This window comes from Vigna unguiculata, chromosome 5 (genome assembly GCF_037176805.1).
Source record: "Vigna unguiculata cultivar grain cowpea cultivar isolate G323 ecotype 2 chromosome 5, ASM3717680v1, whole genome shotgun sequence".
Lineage (NCBI taxonomy): Eukaryota > Viridiplantae > Streptophyta > Magnoliopsida > Fabales > Fabaceae > Vigna > Vigna unguiculata.
In genome coordinates, this window is record NC_140796.1 from 24,757,899 (window position 1) to 24,782,747 (window position 24,849).

At 36.6% G+C, this 24,849-nt stretch overlaps 1 pseudogene across 1 annotated transcript; it reads left to right on the forward strand.

The window, feature by feature from the left end:
- Positions 1 to 1,321: 1,321 nt before the first annotated feature.
- On the forward strand, positions 1,322 to 23,515 carry LOC114185526 (ABC transporter B family member 26, chloroplastic-like; annotated as a pseudogene). The gene is made up of 16 exons (XR_014995056.1): positions 1,322 to 1,786; positions 3,155 to 3,282; positions 3,671 to 3,713; positions 4,984 to 5,028; positions 5,140 to 5,262; positions 5,357 to 5,460; positions 6,304 to 6,358; positions 6,441 to 6,511; positions 15,128 to 15,230; positions 20,761 to 20,818; positions 20,896 to 20,970; positions 21,837 to 21,911; positions 21,979 to 22,260; positions 22,389 to 22,450; positions 22,527 to 22,587; positions 22,775 to 23,515. The product of XR_014995056.1 is annotated as an ABC transporter B family member 26, chloroplastic-like (transcript).
- Positions 23,516 to 24,849: the final 1,334 nt, after the last annotated feature.

The following is a 24,849-nucleotide window of genomic DNA, read 5'->3' on the forward strand; positions in this document are numbered from 1 at the left end:
AAATTTAAATAAAGTTTATCAAAATATGCAACCAATAATCATAAAGTCCGACGTAAATCCCCAATACGTATGAGTAACTCCCCACTTTTCATACAGTTGTTTATTTTGGCTATTGTGAGGTTAGACTACCACCTAATTTATTGAATGAGGATTGGATGATGGAAAGGACTTTGTCTGTCAGTGAATGAATGATGAATGATCCAAACATGAAATTTAAATTAACTATATTGAAATCTGCAACGTTTGAAAACAAAGTTTGACGTAACTCCCCACATACTTATGACTTACTTCCCACTTTTGTTTGAGTTGCGTTTTTAGCTTATTGTGCAGTTAGACAAACCAGTCGCTTCAGTGCATGCATTTTTAATGATGGAAAGGACTTTGTGAGTGGGTGAATGAATGATCGAAATAGGAAATTTAAATAAAGTTTATCAAAATCTACAACCAATAATCATAAAGTCTGAAGTAACTCCCCACATACGTATGAGTAACTCCCCACTTTTCATACAGTTGTTTATTTTGGCTATTGTGAGGACGAAATCCTTGTCGTCGATGACGGAAGGTGGCCGCAGTTTCCGCAAACCCACTCCCAACTCCGAATGCAACAGTCTAGATGAATGATAGTGTATGAAAATAGTGTGAGTGACCTCCGGTGTGGACGACGAAATAGTTGCCGGTGAGAACTTCAAGTACGTGGGTCTCTGAATCCGGTCCGGCGACAGGCACTTGCTTTCTCTCTCTATTTCACTTCTCCCTTTTTTCCTTTCTCCCTTACTCTCTCTAATTAATTTTTTCCTTTTCGTTTCCAAAGAAACCAACTCCGCACGTGTATTGTCAAAATCTTGTTAAAATATTTTGTTGAAATATCATTTCCGTATTCTAAAGGATCGCCGTAATATATATATATATATATATATATATATATATATATATATATATATATATATATATATATATATATAAACACTTATAAAAGAAAGAAATTTTGTTAAATATATCTTGAATTGCCTTTTCTTTATTGGATATAAGAGATATTTAAAAAAAAATTTAAACAAAAGGATAGAAGTTGACCATTATATGTATCATATGGTAAAGAAACAATTATATTTAAATGTAATTTAAAAAACAATATTATGTTACGGACATGTAATGTCACTGTGATTTGTTATAAAATTATAGAAAAAAATTATCATTGTTTACAAAATAGTTTTTAACTATTATAATTACTGCGAGTAATCAAAATTGAACGAAGTTTTATTCATTTCGACAATAAAATATTCAAATAATGATTCCTTACCCAAAGCTTTTCCGTGAATTTGCTCCTTCTCACCATTTCCATAAATCTGAAAAATACCGGAGGAAATGCTAATGGTTTACTTACATTACACACAATGATAGCTTCTGAAGACAAACAGAAGCAATGAAGTTCCCTAACATTCGTTTTCGTCACTCTAGCATTCACTTATCCCACGTTCCCAAATGCACCTTTGTACCCTACATCTCTACCAAATCCCAAACCCACTTTTTGTCCTCATTGCCACCGGTTTGCTCCGAAACCTTCCGAATCATTGCCCCAAAATCCAGGTTGCTCGGTCCCCTGTTCGCAAAACGGGTCGGGCTTTTGACATCAATTTTACCCGGTGGAAGCTGGTGGGCCTTGCCGGAGCTCCGGGAAGACGGCGTGGAGCCAACGGCGGCGTTGATTGCTCTCCGGCGAATATGGGAATTGGTCGCCGATGAGCGATGGGTCGCGTTTGTGGCGGTTGGGTCCCTTGTTATTGCTGCTGTGAGTGTGAATTGCACGAGTTACTTTTAATCCGTGAGAGTTTGTATGGAAGAGCTTCTTCGCAAGCACTTACGTGAGAAACAAGAAAAAGACACAAGTTTCTCCGTAAACTTAAATTAAACCTCAAACCTCAAAAGCTATAGAAGCTCTATCACGTAATTTTTTCAACATTCTTACTTTAAATTTATACAATATATAAAATAATTATTTTAGGTTTTTCTTTTTTTTTTCCTTTAATAAAAATGATTATGGAGGAATTTCTCAAAACCTATTTTAAGTATTATTTACAAACTTTGCCAAAAACAAGGAAACTCTTTTTTTTGAAGTATGTTGCTAATATTCCTTTAGTTCTAACTGCTATATGTAAATTGGTTCTCAGGGATGTTATTAACAAGTTGATAATTTTGATGCTACTGTGATCTTCTTAACCGGTTAATCAATTTTGTTGAACTAAAGCAATACGAGTATATACCTATTAGTGACCAGATTATATATTTAATTGTGTTTTTCTTTTATAGTAGTCTGGCAGGTTAAATTTGGATAGCACTTGTTGTTCTGCACTACAATGTTGTCTGTGAAATGTTATATATTTCATGAGTTTAATATTCATGCACTGTCTTGGAAAGAAAATTTATACCGTGAAGTGTCAACCAATTAAAGTGATTACTATTAAGTCAATGAATTTATCATATAAAATACCTTTATATTGTCCGTGTATTCTAATTAGATTCATATTCCTTTGAGTTTCAATATATGTTCTCCCTTTTTGTTTCAATGGAGTTCTATAGTCGAGTACATGGAATAAATTACTGTATTACTGATCACGAGTTGCCATGCATTTCAATAAAAGAGTTTGACCTTGACATTATTAACTAACTAAAAGCTCAATCTTAGTGCTTTTCATTGCATGATTGAGGGATAGATGGTGCATCAAAATTAAACTCCTCGACTTGGTTATTTGTTGCATAACGTTTATTTTTTTTTGTTATTGTGAAGAAGATCTAAGACCTAATTACAAAGATCACTCTAGAAACAGCCTCTCAAATCTAAGATCTTAGTGCACTTGGTTGCCACTTCTTTTAAGATTTATGACCTCATGCAAGGCGGGAGGCTAAAGTTCATGCACAATTGTTTAGATAATGTGATATCATGATCAAGCAAGCTGGCAGTTATCCCCAGAAAGACTCAGTACCATTTGAGTTATGCTTCTGATAGTTTGTTAAGTTTTATTTTATGAAGAGATGGTAAAGGCACTACTGTCTTAAAATAACTGGTGCAACTTGATATACTTGCAGCACTGTACCTTCATAACTTTTATATTTTTCACCTAGTCTTTGTTAATTCTCAATATTTATTCTGCTTCTGCAGCTTTCAGAGATCTCCATGCCAAGTATATTGGCAGCATCAATATTTTCAGCACAGAGTGGTGAGACTGTGGTGTTCTCTAGGAATGCACTGTTTTTACTTCTTTTGTGTGTAACTTCAGGGATATGCAGGTGATTCTTGTAGAACTTTGTTTCTGTGGAACCTATTTTCTTATTCACTCTTCCTGATATCTCTACAATGATTAGTAAGCTGATTATCCAAGGTGCTAGAGGACTGACTTAATTCACCCTAAAATAATTAGGGAGCTTGATTTCAGTAACTAGGGCCACTTATAGTAAAAACAAGAGGCTAGATGTCTGAACTTTGAATACACATGACCTAATTGTTATCAAACCTTGTGTGAAGTGCCTAGTGTTTTTTTGTATATTCTTATTCTACCACTCTCCTATCAAGGAACACTTTGACTCAATTTATTGCTTAGTCTTGATATGAGCTATCATTTGTTTTAGTATTAAGATGGAGTGGGTCATAACTTTGTTCTCCTATTTTGAATTTCAGCGGCCTACGATGTGGCTGCTTTGGAATTTTGAATGTAACCTTGGTAAGTTTTTCTTGATCTCAGTCCTTTCTCAAATCTCAATTAACATTTTTTGATGGATCCACTTTCATATGCAGGACATTTTTCTTTGCTTGTCATCATGCCTTCTACTATTTCTATGAATCATTGTAGTTAGATTATCTTTTGTTCGATTAATAATACAATTAGATGAAATCATCAGTTCATCAAAACTGAATACTGTTTGTTATGATAAGAAGATATGAAATGAACATTTCTTATTGAGATTGTACGAGAAGATTGAGATTAGACTGTCAAGAGCAGATTGTTGAGAGTGGACTGTCCAGGTGTAACAATGCTAAAACAACAAGAAGGAAATAAAAGAAAGGCCATAGAAATAACCATACCTAGCCTCTGGAATGTCCAACACCATGGGTAAATTAACTCCTCTATTGTTCCATTACCACCTTAGCTCCTTGATGACTTCTAGAATAATCATAAGATATGGGCTTAATACATTGATTCATTACCTGTTTTTTTTTTTGTGTGGTTACACTATTGGATAAGGCTGTTAGCTTTTTCACCAATGTCCTTGGTATGACAATGGTGTAAAAGAAACTTCAAAGTTTGGCCAACAAAGCAAATTATGGGGGACCTAAAGTAAATATATGGCTTAATTGGTTTTCATCAACATTTAAGTTAGGTTTAGTTTTGGAGGTCAAGGTAGAGTTATTTGGAACTTTATTTAGAATCTCCCCTTTTTTGCTGAAGTTTTGGAGGTTTTAACTTAGGGAGAATCTTTTTTTTTTTTTTTCTTTTGTGTGGCTTTCGTTTGATAGTAACTTTATGAATTGGGACTCTTTTTGCTTTCTTGTGTGGGTTTTTGTCATGCATTCTTTTGAGGAAATATTTCAAGCCGGGAAATGTCATGATCATTGTTGGGGCAAGCAAGACAATGCTTAATAATGAATGGTTAAACTACTAGATAACACAATTAAAAACTTTTTGTTATCCATAACTCTCTTGCTCTAACATTTCCATTAAGACATCTCACTTGGGAATTCTCCATTGCCTTTTTAATTAAGAAATTCAATTTCCGTGTCCCTATCTCATTACTACAGCTTCAACTTTCTACTTTGACTGAATTGTTTATTCCATGCATATAATTGCTTGGGATACCCTCTTCTTCTTGTTCTTATAGCTATTGTAGATCATTTTCCCACTCCACTGTTGTTTGTTTTTTATTTAAAATACAATTGTTGTCTAAGATTAACAGCACCGGTCACCATCCAGTGTTCCATGCATAATTTTTCAGGTAAAGCATCTACGAGAAAACTTATATGCAACAATTCTTTTTCAGGTTCGTATATTTTTGCTTATTAGAATTTTTTGGTTATTTATTTGTATTGTTTTGCTATTTCTTTCTTTTCCTCGGTTCTATGGCCTATGTTTGTTATTATCTGTGATGTAGGACATCTCCTACTTTGATAAAGAAAGAGTTGGTGACTTGACAAGCAGGCTCACAGCAGATTGTCAACGATTATCCCATGTAATAGGAAATGATCTTCAGCTGATATTACGCAACACTTGTCAGGTTTTAATTCTTACATTACATATTAGCCTGTTATTTTAGTTTGATGACTTTATCTTTCCATCTGGTATTAACTGTTCTTTTATTTTATATCTAGGGGACTGGAGCAATACTTAATTTGATGGTTTTATCTTGGCCTCTAGCATTATCTGCCTTGGTGATTTGTTCTATTTTATCTGCAATTTTTCTTGTTTATGGCCAGTAAGCATTGTTAACATCTTCCCCTTTATGTTAAACCTGTAGCTTTGCTTTACTATTTTCTTATGTCTTTTAGTTCTCTTTTGTTTTTGTATTTTTTTTTTATAAAATCTCCTTTCTTCCTATCTGTCTGTATCCGTTTTTCAATCATACTAGTGAAATTATTTTTGTATCCATAATAAAACATTTTGAGCTTTATTAAATTTCTCTGTTTGAAATTTTTTCCTTGATTGTATTTACTTTTTACATCTACACATGTACATAGTTTTTTTGATCTGTAGAAAGAATGCTATCACATCGTGATCCGGCTTGCAATCCTATCCAAGTTAGCACTATAATTTGTACTAATCATCTGCAGAACTCTTTATGCAATTAAAAGAAAAAGAAATACAAAGGTGTTGGGACCAAATCGAAACCCACTCAGACAATTTGTAATCTGGGATGCCCCATCTATGTGTACAGAGAGGGTATCCATCCCACCAAGTAAAAACTAAACTTCTAAGACCATAAGCAGCTAAACTATTTGCACACCTATTTCCCTTCCTATAAGTGTCTGAAAATCTAAACTATATATCAACGTATGTATATATATCAAATGTATGTAATGAGACTGAATAACAGACAAATCATCTTCTAAACTCTAGATACCATAAATCATCTTGTATGAAATGAACAGTTCTTTGTCATTTGAAGATGGAAATTTAAATTAAATAGGTATCTGACTAAGGTGATAAATGTGCTTAAATGTTTACAAAATTTAAATTAACCATAGATATTTCCCTTCTAGTTTTATGTACATCTTGGTATTGCTGATGGGTTGAAGCATGTAATTTTTTGCTTAAATAGGTATCAGAGAAAGGCTGCAAAGTTAATCCACGATTTCACAGCTTGTGCAAATGACGTATATACATTATACACGTATATATTGTTTCTGAAGCAGTGCCCAGAATCTTATTTTAATTATTAATATTTTTTCTATGCAGGTTGCTCTGGAGACACTTTCTTCAGTAAGAACTGTACGAGCTTATGGAACAGAAAAAAGAGAATTTGGAAGGTTCTTTATTCTGTTTTTTCTGTTACTGAATTTTCTCATGGGAAATCTATATTTTGGCTTGATGTTACTATGGGAATATCTCATAATATCAATATCATATCTTGGAATATCTATATAAATAGAAATTATCTTCGAACTCTAGTTTCCCTAATTCCTTTTGTTGTTAGTAGAATATTAAGTGTACTATTAGAAGTTGTTAGAAGCTCTTAGAAGATTCTAAAGATCTTTTTGTAATCATTACTTTAGGTTTACAGTTCTCTATATATAGAAGTTGATGTACTATATTAAATAAATCAATAGAATAAAACAATTTAAAATTTTTCAGATTAATTCTTTCAATTTAGGATCATAACTCCTAATCTTGGAAGCCTTGCTAAGTGCTCTACATAATAGTGGAACCTAGGAGCTAATCCTATTACCGTCTTGTAAATCTGTTGTTGGTTGCAGGTGGGTTTTTTTTTATCAAAGTTGGTCTTGATGGTATGGTACTATTGATCATCTTAAAACTCGTGTTGTGGTCAAAGGTTACACAAACTTTCGATTTGGATTATGGTGATACTTTTTCTTCCGTGGCAAAGATGGTTTCTATTAGTTTATTTGTAGCCATGACTACTCTTCAACAATGACCTCTTTATCAATTGAATGTTAAAAATGCATTCCTCAATAGAGATTTGTAAGAAGAGATTTATATGGAGCAATCTCTTGGATTTGTTGCTCATGGAGAGTCTTCTTGGTTGGTATGTCGTCTTTGCTCAACAATTTGGTATGACTCGGTGTGAGGCAGATCATTCAATCTTTTATCGTCACTCGAGTGCTGAATGTGTCTACTTGATAGTATATGTTGATGACATAGTTCTTATATCCAGTGACAACCATGGCATCTTTAAGATAAGCATTGGCAATTGGTAGGGTAAAACCCATTGGCATTTGGCTCTGTAGAGCAGTAGAGGCAACCACAAGTGTAAACATCCGATAAATCCAACTAATTATATGTATCCAGATAAGTCGTATCATAAGTCTTAGTGTATTGTTTGCGAGTCATCACATGCTTGGTTGATGTATGTATCGTTGGCTATATGAATTGTATGCAATGACATGATAAATCATTTTCTACTCTAGCTTACCCTTTTTGCTTGTTTGTATGTTCTATGTGTGGTTTTCATTTAATTAAGGTTATTATTTAAATGGGGTGTTACATTTATGGTATCAGAGCGGTCATTCCTTAGAGTCTGTGAACTTAGATGTCCGCTTAGTTTTCGTTATGTCTTTCTAATGTCATTAGCTAAGTTTTTGTCTGATCAAGTTTGACTAATGGTTTTACTATGTGCCAGTGATATGGCACCTCCGCGTAGAACTCCTCAATCTTCTCAGGGCGACGTACCAGATATCGCGAGGGCGATAGAAGCTATGGTGACGGCTATGACTTAGCAGAGTAACGCTATGATGCAACAACATGAGGCGTCGATGTAGCGCTAGGCGACATCGTTGGAGCAGCAACAACTAGTGATGTAGCAAAAGGAGGCTGCAAGAGTAGCTGCTGAAGATGCCCATAGGCAGCATATGGAGGCCCTCCGCCAATTGGAGGAGAACTGGGTAGCTACCCCTGTTTTCGGCCCTAAGCCACGACCTCCAGTCCGAGAGTGGAGCTTGGAGGACTTTTTGAAGCACCATCCAGTGAAGTTTAGCGGCAAGACCAGTTGTCGCAGATCAATGGCTAAAAGATATGGAGAGGATCTTTGATGTGAAGATGTGCCCTGCGGAGAATAAATTTGCTTTTGCAATATACATGCTCACTGGGGAAGCAGAAAATTGGTGGATCAGCATGAAATCCATCATGGAAGAAAGGGAGGAACCAGTCACTTGGGAGGCCTTCAGGGGGAAGTTCCTCTCTGAATATTTTCCAAATAGCGTGAAGTACGCCAAGGAGGTGAAATTCCTCCAGTTAACCCAGAGGGGAAGTTTGTAATTGAATATGCTGAGAAGTTCAAGCACCTCAGCTGCTTTTACACTATGCCACTTGATGAGGAATGGAGATGCCGGAAATTTGAGAACGACCTTAGGGGAGACATTCGTCTGATGGTTGCCCCACTGTCCATCAAGGATTTTGCTGCCTTGGTGGAATAGGCCAGAGTTATGGAAAAGATGAAAGTTGAGGTGGAAACTCAACGCCCGCAACATCAGAGGATTGGTGGACCATTTGGGTCCAAACTAAGGCATGAAGAGAGAAGGAAACCGTATGATAGGCCCCACCCTCAGTCTTAGGGGTCTAGGGGTTTCTCTTCCTTGCAGAACAGGGTACAGTACTTCCGGTGTGGAGGCCCTCATCTGAGGAGTGTGTGCCTTCAAATGGAAGGCTTCAAAAGATGCAACAACTGTAGTAAGGAAGGCCACTTTGGTAAGGATTGTCCCACCCTTGCAAGGGCGGTGGCATGGCCTCCAGTTTAGATTCCTGCGCAGAATCAACAGAGGAGAGGAGGCAACAGGCCTCAGGCACAAACATAGTTTATGCCATGACAAAAGCAGAGGCAGCAGACTCAGGTAACCTTGTTATGGGTAGTTGCATGATTGCTGGTGAATCTTTGTGTGTATTGTATGATCATGGAGCAACACACTCTTTTGTGTCAGAAACTTGTGTATAAAGATTAGGTCTGTCGATGTGTGAGCTGCAGTGTGAATTTGTGGTATCTACTTTGACATCGGGTTTGGTCAGGACATCGTCCTTGTGTGCTAGATGTCCAGTGGAGGTAGAAGAGCGTAGATAGAAGGTGAATTTGATATGTCTACTTGTACAAGAGTTGGAGGTAATCTTGGGGATGGATTGACTTTCTGCCAATCGCATTCTTATAGATTGCCGAGAGAAGAGGTTGTTGTTCCCGAACTCAGAGGAGTATGAGTTGTTATCGTCTCAAGGGGTTATGAAGGAGATACAAGATGACGCGCAATGCTACATAATCTTCACGCATCTGGAGGTGAAGAAGGAAGAAAGGACGTCTGTTATACCAGTTGTGCACGAGTTTCCGGAGGAAGTACCAGGGTTGCCTCCCAGTAGGGAGTTGAATTTCCCTATTGATCTGGTGCCAGGAACCAGTCTAGTGTCGATGGCTCCATATCGTATTACTCTGGTAGAACTGGTAGAGCTCAAGAGTCAGATAGTGGAGTTATTGGGGAAACAGTTCATAAGGCCCAATACTTTGCCATGGGGAGCACCAGTGTTGCTGGTGAAGAAGAATGGGAGTTCACATCTGTGTATGGACTATAGGCAGCTAAACAAGATGACGATGAAGAATAAGTACCCTCTCCCTAGAATAGATGATCTAATGGATCAGTTACATGGAGCATCGGTATTCTCGAAGATTGATTTGTAGTCGAGATACCATCAAATACTAGGGAAGGCAGATGATGTGCAGAAGATAACCTTCAGGTCTCGATATGGCCACTTTGAGTACGTGGATATGTCTTTTGGTGTGACCAATGCTCCGGTTGTGTTTATGGACTACATGAATAGGATTTTCAGACCCTTCTTGGTAACATACTCATCTATTCCAAGACTCAGGAGGAGCATGTGGAACACCTGAGATTGGTGCTTGGTATTCTGAGAGAGAAACAACTGTATGCTAAACTGTCCAAGTGCAAGTTCTAGATGGATGAAGTACAGTTTTTGGGCCATGTGATATCCGCACAGGGCATAGCGGTGGATCCAATGAAAGTGGACGCAGTGGTTAAGTGGGAAAGTCCCAAGTCAACAACAAAGATTACGAGCTTCATGGGTTTAGCCAGCTACTATAGGAGATTCATAGAAGGATTCTCCAAAATAGTGGCGCCTCTAACACATCTTACTCGAAAGGACCAACCTTTCACTTGGACGGATAAGTGTGAGGAGAGCTTTCAAGAGCTAAAGTGAAGGTTGACGAGTGCTCCGATACTTGTGATCCCTGATGTTGGTAAATCCTTTGAAGTTTACTGTGATGCCTCTCATCTAGGTTTGGGCTGTGTGTTCATGCAAGAGAATAAAGCTGGCATATGCTTCGAGGCAGCTTAAGGTGCATGAGAGAAACTACCCCACTCATGACCTAGGGTTGGCAACTATAGTGTTTGCCTTGAAGATCTGGAGGCACTATCTGTATGGTGCTCAGTTTCGTGTATTCAGTAATCACAAGAGTCAAATATTTATTCGATCAGAATGAGTTGAACATGAGACAGAGGAGGTGGATGGAATTCTTGAAGTACTATGATTTCGAACTACTATATCATTCGGGGAAGGCAAACTTGGTAGCAGATGTCTTGAGTAGGAAGACAGTGCATACTGCACACGTTATGATCAAGGAGGTGGAGCTGCTGGAGAAATTCAGAGACATGAAGCTGCAGGTTGAGTTGGGATCAGAGTTCATTAGGTGTAGTACTCTGACTATATCTAGTGACTTCTTGAACTCAGTTAAAGAAAGACAGTTGTTGGATGCTAATTTGAAAAGAGTAGTGGAACAACTTGAATCAGATGAAGCAAAGGATTTTGCCTTGAGAAATGATGGTGTATTAAGATTCCAGGGTAGAGTGTGTGTGCCTGACGATGCTGAAGTGAAAAGGTTAATTCTTGAGGAAGAGAGTCGTCTTAGTTTGCATCCTAGCATGACTAAGATGTACCAGGATCTCAAGGAAACCTTCTGGTAGCAAGGTATGAAGAAAGATGTGACACAGTTTGTGTCTACTTGTGTGACGTGTCAGAAGGCGAAGGTAGAACATCAAAGACCCGGTGGAATTCTACAACCTTGGACATACCGGTGTGGAAATGGGATAGCATAGCTATGGACTTTGTAACTCATTTGCCACGGACCTTTAGAGGCCACGATGCGATCTAGGTTGTGGTGGACCGTTTGACCAAGAGTGCTCATTTCTTGGCAATGAATCTGAGGATGTCTATGGCCAAGTTGACCCAGTTGTACATCAAAGAGATTGTGAGGTTGCATGAAATACCTTCGAGCATTGTTTCAGATAGAGATCCGCACTTCACGGTTTTGGCAGACTTTGCAGAGTGCCTTCGGTAGCAAACTAACCATGAGTTCAGCCTATCATCCCTAGACCGATGGTCAGTCTGAGAGGACGATTCAGTCGCTTGAGAATCTATTTAGGATATGGGTGCTGGATCATCTGAGTTCTTGCGATGAAGTCCTACCTTTGATAGAGTTCACCTACAAAAACAACTTTCATGCGAGCATTGGCATGACGCCATATGAAGCTCTTTATGGTAGGAAATGTAGGACTCCTCTGTGTTGGTATCAAGATGGGAAAGCAGTGCTTGTTGGACCAGAGTTGTTAAAACAGACTACAGAGAAGGTGAGAATGGTGAGAGATAGGATGCAGGCATCTCAGAGTAGACAGAAGACATATGCAGACCGCAGGAGGAGACCTTTGGAATTCGCGGCGGGAGATCACGTGTTCTTGAGGGTGACCCGAACCACGGGTGTGAGAATGGTTCTCCGCTCAAGGAAGCTTTCTCCTAAGTTCTTTGGCCCTTACCAGATCTCGAGGAGGATTGGGCCGGTGGCTTATGAGATTGCTTTGCCTCCTTAGCAAATCTCCATCTGGTGTTCCATGTGTCGCAGCTGAGGAAGTATGTGTTTGATCCGTCTCATGTGTTGAAAGTACCACCCGTTGCTTTAGAGGATAGTCGAGTTGAGGAACGTCGGGGAAAACCAGTCAGTCTCATCAAAGTCATCTGGAATCGAAGGATAGATGACTCTACTTGGGAGTTAGAGAAGGATATGAGGAAGTCACATCCACATGTTTTCCTAGTAAGTCTTCATTTTCGAGGTCAAAAATTTTTGTTGTTGGGGAGAATGTAAGGTCCACATTATTTCTTTGCTTTTCTGCCCTAATTTTTAAGGGCCTATCCTAAGCAGATGAGCCTAAAGGCTGACCCATAGGGTGCCAAGGCCCCTAAAGCAGCTAAGATCCCTTATTCTGCACTGACTTGCCAAAATCAGTGCTCTCACTCTTCCCTTTTCTTTCCACAGAAGCTCTGCTAGGGTTTGGTACCACCTTGGTCAAGCTAGTTCAAACTCATTCCTTCTCCACGTAAGTCGTCCCTCATTCGGTACTTTCCTTTTTTAGCACTGTTGTCTTGGTTCCAGCTAAGGTTCCGCTTGGGAACTTTGTTTCCTTTTGTTCCTCTTTTTCTCCAGCTCACTAAGTTGTTCCTAGAGCTGTCGTGCTCAACTGTTTGAGTGTCCGAGACCTTGGCTAACATTTTCCAGATAAAGGAAGTTAGGGTTTTACGTTTTCTTGTCTTTTTGGTTCATTTTAGTTCTGTTTTGTATTTTTGATGTTTGTGTGGTGATTATGATGGTATGAAAATGCATTGAGTGTTGCTTGAATGAGTTTGTGGTTGTTGTACGCGTGAACAGTGGAAAGGATCGGATAATCTCGCCCAAGCGAGTAGAGCTCGCCTAAACGAGAACATCAGAAACCCCCCGGGTGTTGCGCGAGCTGTCGCTCAGGTGAGGAGGTCTCGCCTAAGCGAGAGAACACGACAACACCATTGTTCCTCTTTTCGAGCTCTCGCCTAGGCGAAAGGAGCTCGCCTGAACGAGGGAAACCTCTCGCCTGGGTGAGGCCTTTCAATCTGAGTGAGAATTGGGCGAGAATGTGCCCAGGATTTGTTTCTTCTCCGTTCTTCGGTGTTTGTCACATGTTTTGGTTGGATTGCGATGTTAAAGCATGAAATGAGTGAATTTGCATGTATTGAATGGTTTATGGGCTGGAATTGATGAGTTTGGCATGGTATACGTATGAATTATGGTTGGATGGTTGATAATATATTAGAATGAGATTGGTATGCATGATAACTTCATAATTGGTTGGTGAGACATGATTCTGGTGTGGTTAGGACATAATTCCATGAAATCTCTAGGTGAGATCTCATGGTGGTGCCTTATTGGTCAGAACGTAATTTCACGATGGTTGCGTGGTGGTGCCTCATTGGTTAGGACGTAATTCCATGACCCCTGTTAGTGGGAGCTCATGGTGGTGCTTCATATTTAGGACATAATTCCACAAAGTTCGTGGTGGTGTCTCATGATATAATTTAGTAAGGATTCAAGATAAGGATTGCAGTCTGACACTCTAAAGAGTCAGGTAGTCTCACGTAGAGGGTACTGACTCAAGTGGTGAAAGTAGTAGGAGGCCTTAGATCTTTGAAGACTAACCTTGTGAGTGGTAGGGTGAAACTCATTGGCAATTGGCTCTGCAGAACAGTAGAGACCACCATAAGTGCAAGCATCCGGTGAATTCGACTAAGGTCCATGTATTGTCTTGCCTTTGGACTTTATTTTGGAAACTGTCGGTCCCTTACTCTATTTTGTTACTAGCATCGTGGTGTGCCCTAGTTCATTCCTGCTTCTTCTGGATAATTGTAAGGAATAGTAACTTTATACTCCATGACTTGCTTCTTATATTATTTTGTGTGACATTTCATTTAATTAAGGTTATTATTTAAATGGAGTGTTACAAATATATTACCAACCTATTAATCTTCCTAATTGTCCTCCTAATTATGAAATGTAATTAAGTCTCTTAATTATGTAATTAAAACTATACAAGAACATATTAACTACAACATAAATCAAGGGATTTTAACATATTCAATTATAATTGTTATAGTTGGTGGCGCAATAGCCTCGCCAATCATCATTAGCATAGACTTTGATACTAGAAAGTGACTTTAAGTCTAACTCAACATTTCAAAATTGACTTATAAATTAAAGCTTGCATCCAATTATATACAATAATTTAGTCATATCTCTAGTTGATGTAAGATATTTAACACGAGATATTATGGAAAGCTTTAACCGAAAGAAAATATGTCAAATTTCATCTTAAAACCAATTGACCTTAATCAAAGTTGTTCAAGAAAGGGTGGTGGAATCCCACTGCAGCACAATTGTTGTCTAGTCGCCATTGTCCAATAAATGAAGTTCTCTTTTCTTTTCTTTTATGTTTGCTTTTCTTTTGGGGCCATCCACCCTCCCAAAATAATTTTTTCTTGTTTTCAACCCTTGAAATATTTGATCACCTATTTTAAGTCTTAGTGGTGATTTGATTGGATTTTATTCTTATTTAAATTTCTAGACTTGCTATTGCTATTAGTTATATAGTTGTCTTTCATTATTTTTGAATTACAATTATATTTATGCATTTTTTTAATTATTTATAATTATGTTATGTATTATATTATTTTGTTCTCGATGCTTTTGCCATAACCTGTTATGACATCCCATATATTTTTACAAAGGATTTGTGGAGTTGCCAATATTTTTTGTTATTTGATATCAATACTGTCATATTTCATCTTAAAACCAATTGTTAGTAAGCAAAGTTGTCCAACAAATATATATAAATAAGCTACTCTCCAAGGATTGAGTCAAGATTGTGAGACTTCCCAATACCCCTCATCCACATATGCTTGCCACACCTAACAATTACAAGTTAAATCATAAGCTCTGATACCCTTGTTGTGATACTATACTAGATTGTATGCACAAGTTCATCATAGACTTTTTGTATAAATGTTTATATATGTTCGAACAATATTGACATCCATAAACCCATTTTATGTTTGTCCAGGTACAAGCAGTGGCTACAAAGCTTAGCACTTATTACTCTTCGACAGAATATGGTTTCAGGGCTTTGGGACCTAATATTTAGCACCTTATACCGTTCTATGCAGGTTTGGCTTATTTAACCTTATTAGAAGATACAAAACTAGTAATTGAGTGCTTAAATTTTCGTTCTACATATTAAAGAAGAATAAGGAAAAAGACCAGTTATTTAACTGGCTAGTAGAAGGAATAAGGTCTTGGAAGCATTATGTTAAAAGGGAGAAAAAGCAACGGAAAGCATATCGTAAATCTTATATTAGTTACCATATTGTGTGTATTTGAGCTTTAGCCATATTTTCCTTTATTATTCTTGATTATAATTATACTACTTTGTGTATTTTCTATACAAGGGGAATAAATCCTATAACTAGTTTGCCCATTTTCACAATATCCAATTGATGAAGCAGCCAAAGAAAAAAAAACACAAATATTGTGACTGAAATTGCTTTCTGAATACACAACTGATGCATTTTTATATATAGACTTATTACATTCATTATACGTGGAGGATATTGTGTATTCTCTAAAGCTGCTATAATTATTACGATAAATTTAGAATATTATATTCAGATTTTCATCGGTATGTTTTAACCTCCTAGTTGCATAGAGATTAAGCAAAAATCCTAGTTTTTCCCTGATGTAGTGTAGGAAGGTATCAGTCCATAGAAATGACCAAGTTAAAGTGATTTGAGAGTGTGTGAATCTGATCTATATGCAAAACAATGTGGGAAATATGAAATAACACTCTAAACTAAACTAAAATGATTTGCAAATGATGAATGAACCTATATCTAAGACTAAAATGACAACTTGACAAAATGCATGGTTCACAACTATGAATGCAATTATTTTGATGTCTAAAATGAATTCTAATGCATGGAAATCAGATATGGAATGTATGAACAAATGTAAATGTATTGGAACATGTTTGGAACTTTAATAATACCTAAAAAAATGCAGAATAGTTATTTATGAAACTGTTTGATGAAATGCCTTAGTAAAATCTTAATATGCACAATGTGTTTGATGAAATGCCAGACTGAATGAAAACTATAAATTATTGAAAGATAATGCTTGGAACAAGTCTAGATACCTAAAACTACCTAATATATGCATGAAGAAATATCAAAACACTCAAAATGGACAAAATCACCATTGAAACCCAATTTGACATAAAATCATGACAAATTTTCAGCCTAAGGTTCATATGGATTTACTTATATGCTATGCAGATGATTGGAATGTATTTTAAACACTACAAACATGCATGAGAAATATGTAGAAATGCTTAACAACGCAAACTTCACAAAGTCACTAATGAAACCAAAGCTAGCAGCAGCACCAAAATGTATCAGTAACGCATCAGATTTTTCAGCTTAATGTTTATGTTGACTATGATGCAAAACGGCGTTCTATGCAATGTAGATGAATGAGATCTAATTGAGTACGTAAAACTATGCATGAGATGTATATAGGAATGTTAAACAATGCAAAATTAACACAATCGCAGTTTAATGCTTACATGGACTAAAGAAGATGTGAAGATATAGAATTGGCTTTTTAATTGGGCCTTGAAATTGGGCCAAGCTTTGTAGGTTTTGGACCTTAGTTTGGGCTTGGATCATAAGAGATCACCTAAGGTTTCAATTGGGTTCCAATTGGCCTAATCAAAACCCTTGGCTGGTCACTTGAGATTGGAGTGCCCACACTTCCTTCATTTTGCACATGTTGCAAATGCGTGGAAAGTGGTGCCCCTTGGCATTTGATCCACCAAATGCAGCACATCTTTAGGATCACTTGGGGAATTCAATTTGAATTCTCCCTCCAATTTTTGTCTAGCTTTTGGAGACCTCCATTCTTATAAATTTAGGTCTTCACCCATTTGTAATTCACTCATGATTTTAGTAAAGAACCTCTGTCGAGATCACTCCAGACACTTCTTTCTCTTGTAAGTCACCTAGGCTAGAGCTTCCCTTAGGGTTCCCTCTAGTATCCTTCCTCTAAAGTTGTCTCAACCTCTCTTAAGAGAACCTCCCTTACACCATAGAACACCATTCCACCGAACCAAATTACCTCATTTGCTTTGGCTACATTCATTCATCCAAGGCTCCATCCATCATTCCTTGAAGCTAGGAGTAATCAGTAATACATTCTAAACCAGAATCTGAACTTCCCATTCAGGCTCATGTAATTTTCAATATTACTTGCCAAGGTTCAATTTGGAGTTCCTTTGAGTATATGTGATCACTTTGGATCAGTGTTGTTTAAAAATCAAAAGTTTCTAAAGCTTCCCTACCAGCCACCGTCACCCTGCCACCAGCTGCCACCCGCCGTCAACCACCACTGTCGTCGGCCGCCACCGTTGTCGGCTGCCACCGTCGCCAGCCACCACCGCCAAGTTTGTTTTTTTTTTCAATTTTTTTTTATTTATTTTTTCTATTTGTCTAATTATTTTGTAAAAAATATACCTATTTTTCAGCAATAATAGTGGCCAATGATAATGATCCTTCAAAAGCATCCCATAGGAGTGACCCGGGATGGAAACATTGTCATCCGATGGATGAATCAAATTTAAATACAACTATTTGCAATTATTGTGGGTAAGTTATGAAAGGAGGAGTTACTAGAGCAAAAGAACATCTCATGGCAAAGAAGGGCAATGTTGCTGCTTGCACTAAGACTCTGAAAAATGTGAGAGAAGAACTTTGGAAATTATACAAAGAAAAAGCAGATAGCTCCTCTGTCAATCCTAAATATATTGCAACCAATGATAACCATGAGAGTGAAGATGAGGTTGAAATTTCCACGGCTAGTAATGATAAAGGGAGAAATAGCAGTGGAAGAAAAGGACCAATGGATATATTTTGTAGAAATCCAACTGCTGCAATAGAGAAGAGAAAAAAGGAAAAATTAAGACAAGCTAACATCAAAGAGGCATGTGACAAAAATTTAAAGGCATCGGTTCTTCAATATATTGTTTGATACTATGGGCATGCAGCTCCCAACTTACAAAAGCTAGGAATCAAGATTTTAAGCCTGACATGTAGTTCATCGGGATGTGAGCGCAATTTGAGTGTTTTTGAGCAAGTAATAAGACATAACTCATTTCATTATTATACTACTTTGTAAGTTGTAGAAAGAAATTAATTTACATATTACTTATTCACATTGCATATTCATTCAAAGAAAAGGAATAGACTGGGCCACAAAAGGTTGCATGATTTGGTTTACATAAAGTATAATCAACAACTTGCTCAAAGATACAATATTAGGGATGAAATAGACCCTATTCTATTGAATGACATTGATGAATGTAATGAGTGGTTAGTGGGAGAAGTTGATGATGATAATGATAATGAAGAGGGAGGTAATGATTTGGTTTTTCATGATGATCCCACTCTTAATTGGGCAACTGTTTATGAAGCTTCAGGTATCGGAGAACCAGTAGTTTATACAAGGAGACAAGCAACTAATAAAAGAAAGCAACCATCAAGATGACATTGAACTTCATAGAAACTACCCTAATAAAGCTATAAAATGTGTACAGTGAATGTTCAAAATTGCAAAAGCTCTTTAAGTTTTCTGGTTTTTGTCTTTCATACTCTAGCCTAGAAAGAAACCTATAAATTGGAATAACAACCTATGATAGGTCATGGCAACTACCAGTTATAAGTAATCATTATGAACAATTTGTTCAAGCCATTGCAACAACGTTCCCCAATTTCTTGAAGTGGCAAGTTGATAAAGACCCATTTTAGATTTAGCAATATATGGTGTGATGGTGATTAAACAAGCACAAGGAAGATCGCCACTGGAATTAAGATAATCACATTTATTTAGATGTGAAGGTTCACTTCCAAAGATCAAAGAGAAGAGAAGTTCAATTAATGGAAGCTAAAACAAGAACACAAATGGAGACATAGTGTGCGAATGGAACATAAAACATAAGTAACCAAAAGAGAAGGAAGATGATAAAAGATGGAAGATAAAAGAGGGGAGGGGAGCTCAAGGATGAAGGGACGCCACTTAAGGGGGCATTAAAGCGCACCAACCCAAGATTAATGGTGTATGCCACAACTTGAGTGATAATCTCAAGATAAAACTTGAGGAAGAATACACTCTAAGAAGAGATTTCTCTCAAAAGTTGGTCAAATATAGTGTTTTTACCAAAAATATTCAACCCTTACAATGGTCTAGGAGAACCCCTTTTATAGGTGTCGGAAAGGGTCTCCTTGCAAAAATACAAAGTTAAGGCCTAGGGGGCTCAATAACACAAAACATAGTTTCTAGAAGCTAGGTCAAAATGAGGTGTCTTGAAAAGGAGAGAACCCTAGCTTGGCCTCCAAGCCTTCATATGTGGCACCCTTGACCTTCTAGAAGAGAAGGTCAACCTTGCCTCTCAAGTCTCTCCAAAATACGACCCACTTGTTTGGCTCCAAGGTGATGCTCTCCTCCATTCCAAGTAGTGCTACACTCCTCCAAGTTGGCACTAGCTTGTCCAACAAAACAAACAAACAAAAGAATCAACATGTCAACTTAAGTCAAGTTAACATAAAGCTAAACCAAAAGAAGGTGAAGAAACTCCCGTTCTAAACATGTTTATTCTCCCTAAGCATGTGCCATGTGCCTCCATCCCTTGCATGGGTTGGGGCTCATCACAAGTAATCCAGGTCAGCTTAGCTTCTTCTTCACATGTTGGTTCAGGTCATGTTGTTTTCTAATTCTGCTAGTGGAGTTCCTTCACAGCCCACTCCAGGTCACAGCGTCAGGTCCAACCAGTTCTTGGTCACCTTGGCAGTTAGTTAAAGCTTCCCATGCAAGCTTCTTTGAAAATTCACTTGGACAACTTCAGGTTACAATGAGTTAAGTGCTGGTGACCTTAATAAGTTTAGCCAGGTTTAGCTTCTCTTGCAAGCTTCTCCAATCATCACAGCCAAGTGAACTGGACCAAATGCTTCATTACACAACCTTCACAGCACCACAAAATAATCCAAGTTGGGCTCTCCCAAGTGAATTGCACAAACAATCTAAGAAAATAACTGCACCCAAAATCACAAGTCAGCACCTCTTACAAACTGTCTGGCATTTTCAAAATTAAATTGCAACTTCCACATAATTAAATTGCAACTTCCACATAACTCAAAAAATTACGTTCTTGTATTCAAATTAAAGATAATTGAATCATGAATGAAACGTAAAAAGAATCAACTCAATTAGATAATTGTGGAAAAGGTTATGAACCAAACAAGGAGCAAAGATCAAAGCTGTCAAAATTTACTTTTATACTTATCAACAAAAAATCTATCTAAAAACTCCAAATTAACAAATTTTCACAAAAACTAAGATTTTTTCAAGGAAAATCAAATATGAACTAAAAGGAGAAAATTATAACTAAACAAGTCCCAAAAGAAGTGCACCACAGTTGTTGTGACAAATTTTTTTAATCAAGTTACTGACATTGTAATTTGTAATATCACATCCTTATAAACCTTCTCAATGTGATTTATTACCTTGCATCCTTGTAATATTCAATTATGTGGCATGGCATGTTTGTTTCTGATTAGTTGTTAAATTTCATTTTTTCTTACATTTGATCAGATGCCTGTTCTAGAACACTTGGACTTCTCCATCAGAGGAAAATCAAGTCATTGCCATTGTAAGATTTCTCTTAATTCCTTGTGATTAAATGTTTGTGATGCTAAAGTAATAACTGGACAGCTCTACCTTGCCAAGGTTGGTCTGAGTGGTAGTGGGAAGAGCACATTACTCAACCTTTTACTTCGTCTCTATGAGCCTAGCAGTGGTCAGGTAAATAATTTATATATTTTAGACCTGGTTCATCGGAAAATAAAATTTATATGAATATCTGCGTGATCATGCTCATTATTCACTACTTTATTAGTTGTTTATTGGAATCATGTTCACTATGCTTCCCAATCCCAATAAATGTTTATGTACATTTTTGTTGTAATAAAGAGCAACATATTTTACAAGAACTCTTTCCTACTTTATTAGCACAATTTATCAGCTTCTTGCATTTTAATTTCTTGAAGCAAATCCATTGATGTCACGGTCTCCTTAAATGATTGCTCCTGAATTGGAAAACCCTTGTTTTTAATATTCTGCACAATTGAGGTAGTGACTACTATGGACTAGACATGGCATACTTCAAAGCATATGACCTCATGTTAGTGAAATGGAAATTGACTAAATAAAGATGTGGATTCTGTGGTGTGTTTAGTGCTTCTAATGTTCACAATTATGAGAAATTGTTTTCTTAGTCAGACTCAAGTAGTTGGACATGAATGTTACATAGTTCACTTTTTATTTATTGGTGATATTTAATTTACTCTTGGCATATTTGATCATCATATGTGAGTGAAACATGGGGAATTGCAATTCTTTAAATTAAATAATTGGACAGGAGGAGTGAAGATACAAGTTGCAGACCCGTAATAAATCCTCCTAATGAGGGAAAAGTTACATAGGCATAATAAATCTTTTCCCAGTTAATAAATCTGAATTGTGCATACTTTTTACATTCGCATAAAACCTTGGCATCTTGATCTTGGCTTGTTACTGATTTGGAATGTAATGTAAACATCAATAATGTGTATATACATGAACTTTTCACGATAATTTCGTATGTAATCTACATCTACGTTTGTGTACAGATATATATTGATGGATTCCCTCTTAAAGAGTTGGATATTCGTTGGCTGCGTCAGCACATTGGATATGTTGCACAGGTTAGACAACTAAACTGCGTTCACACATAGTCAAAAGCTCATTTCTGAAAATTTATGTTTCAAACAGGAATCCCATCTCTTTCATATGGACATCAAGTCAAACATAAAGTATGGTTGCCCCGGGAACATAAAACAAGAAGATATTGAACGGGCAGCGAAAAAGGCCTATGCTCATGATTTCATTTCTTCTCTTCCTAATGGATATGAAACCCTTGTTGATGACAATGCACTTAGTGGCGGACAAAAGCAGCGAATTGCCCTCGCCAGAGCCATTCTTAGGGACCCTGTTATAATGATACTTGATGAAGCAACCAGTGCTCTAGATTCTGAGAGTGAGCATTATATCAAGGTATATTTCAGAAATTCTAGTTTTTCAGCAGTTAATTATCATTTCCATTTATTGGTCAATCTAATTTCTGTATTTATCTAAGAAAAGGCAAGTCTGCAACTGTTTTTGTGATGCAATTCTTATTTCAGGAGTCGCTGTATGCGTTAAAAGATGAATCTAAAACAAGAACCATCATTATCATAGCTCATAGGTAAATTCTTAACCGCCTTGCTTCTTTCTTTCTTTAATATATAAGATTAGCTGCGTATAATCACTGAACTTCATAGGCTTTCTACTACAAAAGCTGCTGATAAGATCTTTGTTATGGATGATGGTCGCATCATTGAGGTGATTTCTAGTTGAACTTTATTTATCTTATGAAATTCATTTTGAAGTGAAGTGAGAAGTTTAAATTTTTAATTGATAAGCAAGTTTGGAGGAAATCCCTAAATATTGTTCTTAAATTTTGGACTCAACAAGCAGTTGGAGGGCCCAAGGCCAATGCATAATAAATTTATTCATTTCATTTTTTCAGATGGGAGATCATGAAGAACTTATGCTCAAGGATGGGCTCTATGCAAAATTAAATAAACTTCAAGCAGATATTTTGACTTGATTTAAGTTACGTTTGGGTTTTCAGTGATGGATGATGAAGAATAGGACTGCAATTTAAAGTTAAAAAAGCCTGAGGAGAGTGTTTAAGCCAAATGTTGAAGAAAACATAAACATGTGGCAAAGCCTTTTGCTTCTTGGAAGGGATCAGTGCACCAGCTCAAACATTACCTAAATTTATAGGTCCCTATCCTACTGGTTTATCGGCTCATTCGGTGAAAAGTTACAATGAACTACTCTCACACCGACAACACTATTAGTCAATTAGTTATTATTGAAGGCCCTGCGATACACTTGTTATTCATGTATTTGTTATCCAATGATTTGCCATACACCAAGGAGAGGGGTTAGTGCACTGACGCATAGGCCCCACACTTGATGGCTTTGAGGTAGAGCTGGTAGTTGGCATTGAGGTTGGCGGGGAAGTATATGTGGCAGGAGTTGGTGGTATGCTCTTAGAACTCGTTCTTTTCTTTTCTGGTTTATCACGCTCAGCGGGATATTACTCCTGGCGTTGAGTTAGTTTTTTCAGTTTTAATAGAAAGAATTAATAATAAAGAAAGAAGATTTTTTATCAATTGATTCGAAACTGTATATTCACTTTTATATATGAAGAATTCAAACCATAAAGTAATAATTATAAGAGATCTCTAGAATTTTTAAATTTTTTCTAACATCTTTTAGTAATTCAACATCCTACCAACAACTTTTAGCACTGTATTTAATATCCAACTAACAACACTTCACCTCTCTATAATTCTTAGTTTGTATGTGAGGTTGTGAGGTCATGGAAGCGTAATTGGAAAACCTTTTTGTAAACGAATATGCTAACTGAAGTCCAAAGTCCAAATGTAACGTAAGAAATAGTGATAAGGTCACTATCCATTCTTTCTTTAATAAAGTATTGATCTATGTCTATGTGTTTGGTCTTATCATGTTGAATTAGATTGTGAACAATGCTAATAGTTGATTTATTATTACAATAAAGTATCGTAGGTTTTTTACATGCCATTTTAATATTATTTAGGATAATTCTTATTCATAACAATTCATATACTCCTTGTGTCATACCTCGAATTTAACTTTTGCGCTAAACCTTGCAACACCGTTTTTTTTTTCTTACTTCTCCAAGTTACCAATTTTCCATCCAAGAACATGGCAATATTATGAGGTAGATTTCTTATCTATGATAGATCTTGTATAATCTTCATCGGTATATGCTTTTATTTTTAATTTTTCATTTCTCTTCAATAATAATCTCCTTCTTGGACTTGTCTTCAAAAATTGAAGAATTTTGTTGCAGCAAGTAAATGTCTCTTCTTTCGATCATGCATGAACAAACTAACGATACTCACAACATAGGCTACATACTATGTGAGTTAAGTAAATGAGCTTCCCAATAAGTCTTTGATATTGGCTTTATTCATAGAAGAATTGCCTTTATCACTCCCAATTTTATGATTTTGGTCTATAGGAAATTCAATGGTCTTACAATCAATCATACTTGTTTTTTTTACAAGATCAATAACATACTTTGTTTTGGGAGATAAAGATGTCTTTCTTCAAGTAAGTTACTTATATTACAAGGAAGTACTTCAACTTTCTTAAATCCTTCATTTCAAATTATGCAACAAGTTTTTCTTTCAAGATTTGTTTCTCATGTTCACTATCTCTTGCAATAATCATATCATCAACATAGATTAAGAGTAGTGTATGTTTACCATTTGGGGAATGTTTGATGAATAAGGTATCGTCATCTTGACTTTGTCGAATGGAGATCATAACATGAGTTAGTCGATTATTGTAAGTAGGGTATTAAATGCACTACTAGAAGTTGGTAGAATATTAAATGTATTATTAGAAACTAATAGAAGTTGTAAGAAGATTCTAGAGATTATTGTTAGAGTTCTCTATATATAGAGGCTAATGTATTGTTTTCGATGAACAAAAATTGAATAAAAATCTTCTTTCTTGTTTAATTCTTTCAAGTTGGTATTA